Below are 2,317 nucleotides of genomic sequence, written 5' to 3'. Positions count from 1 at the left end.
GCTCGCCGCTTGCCTTCGCCGCCGCCGCCATGGACATGTCCGTCCCGGACACGCCGCCGCGCCCCCTTCCCCAAGCACCCCGCCCTCTCGGGCCTTTAAATGCCACCGCCGCCGACCCCCCCACCACCACCTCGAGCCGCGCCGCCGCTCGCCGCTTGCCTTCGCTGCCGCCGCGTTCCGCTGTTGCCCGCAGCGCCCTGCCTCGCCGGAGCCGCCGGTCCCGATTCGATCCGCTACCGGTATTTTTTTTCGGTTTTTAGGTAAAAAACCTCTGTTTTTTTAAAACCCTAGTTCGTTTTTTTAGATTAGAACGGTTCGGTTTTTCCGGTTTAGTTTAATAGCGGACGTTCGTCCGTACGTTCGTTTTAACGAACGGTGTTCACTCGTTAGCCGCAGACACGGACGTTCGTTAGTCTGTTCGTTAGTTTTTCTTTTTCCTGGGTTTTTCCGCAATTATTTTCGATCGTGATTTCTGCCCTGATTTTCGTTTTAGTTTATCTTTTCGCTCGTTTATCGGAATCAGGCGATTCAAGCGCCTAGATCTTCGTCTCGAAGCCCTCTTTCTGTTTAACCAGAACAAGGTTTTGGTAATGTAAAATTGGACTTTAGTCCAGATTAGTAAGCGGATCTTGTTTCTTTTGCAGTTTGAGTTTCGTTGCTTCGTTTGATTTGATTCTTTTTGCAAATCCGGAGTTCTTAAGTTGAACTTTCTGGTTAGATCTTTTATTTGAAGTTTTACCCGTGCTTCTAGTTGAGTGCTTATGTTTGTTTGTTTGCGATAGAGTACCCGGAGTGCGAAGCGTGCTACTACGAGTCTCTAGGTTTCACGGATCATCAGCAAGGCAAGTAACATTTTGATCATACCTCTTTACTACCCAGTTTTATTGCATTAGATCAACCCTCAAACAATTGCATGGTTAGGATCAGATTAATATGCAGGTTTTGGGAAGTAATTGATGAGATAGAACCTATTGCCCTGTTTATTATTAAACCTTTGGGAGTTACTTCTACGTTATGCTTATATCGCTATGCTATGCTCGTAGACGTGGTTTGGGTGAGTGAATCCATGACAGATGTGAGTATTGCTAATTAATGGTTAACTTAAGGTGGCTACTTTAATACACATCTGGGTGGATTTCTTGAGGCACCCTGGAGTACCCAGTGGTTGTCAGGGCACCTGGAGAATCCAGTGTTGTCCTAGGATATCCCGGAGTACCCGTGTGATTATCCTACGGTCCGCCACCCAGGCTCAAAGGGATCATAAGATTATTCATGCTAGAAACTTCCGTGTGCAGCCACAAGCTATTATGGGCTCTAGCATAGTTGAGTATGTTGCATGACCTCTTTCAGTGGTGGGCTAGCAGATGTAGGGGAAAGTAGGTGTAACTGTCCACCCAGAGTAAAGAGTTATTGTTTCAGAAAGACCGTGTCTCAAATCTCCGACCATGGATGTATTTGAGTCTTGTGGGGAAAAGTACGCAAACCTCTGCAGAGTGTACAAACTAATCATGGTTAGCCGTGTCCCCGGTTATGGACATTTTGAGTATGTGGCTCTTGGATTATCATGTTGATCTCGTCACTCTAAATTTAATTTGTTGGGTTAATGATGATGATTAATTGGGATTGAGTTGGAGAAAACTTCTCAATGTTTAACAACCACCATGATAGTTATATAAAATTTATTCCTTTGTTGTAGGGAAAAATTGGCTTTATGCAAAACTGTAACCATAGAGCTTTCCACCAGCCATATATGCATGTAGTGATAGCAATCATTTTGTTCATTACTCTATGTGTTACATTGCCAGCATATTCCATGTGCTGACCCGTTTCAGGCTGCAACGTTTCATGTTGCAGACTTTTCAGACGACGAGTAAGGTGCCATAGGTCGTTGTCTTTCACTCAGCTATGCCGTTGGAGTTGATGGACTCACTTTATCTTCCAAGCCTTCCGCTGTTATCGATTTTAGATGGCCTTAAACCATATTATTGTAATAAGTTCTCTTTTGAGATATTCGATGTAATAAGTGTGTGATTGCTACTCTGTTATAAATCCTCGAGTACTGTGCATGTCAGCATTACCGATCCAGGGATGACACTGATGCACAGAGATCAGACTGTTTGAGGTCTGGTCGCTATAAGATGGTATCAGAGCACAAGCTGACTGTAGGACACGACCACTAAGCTAAAACCCTAGATCACTACTCTCTCCTCATTTCTGACTTCTCTCCTTTTCTACTCTATAGGATGGCGGACGCAAGGAACAAGTTCACACAATCGGATGAAGATACACCTTTTGGATGACACTTGAAGGAAGTTAC

This window comes from Triticum dicoccoides, chromosome 4B (assembly GCF_002162155.2).
Source record: "Triticum dicoccoides isolate Atlit2015 ecotype Zavitan chromosome 4B, WEW_v2.0, whole genome shotgun sequence".
Classification (NCBI taxonomy): Eukaryota; Viridiplantae; Streptophyta; class Magnoliopsida; order Poales; family Poaceae; genus Triticum; species Triticum dicoccoides.
Note: the sequence above shows the minus strand (reverse complement) of the source record.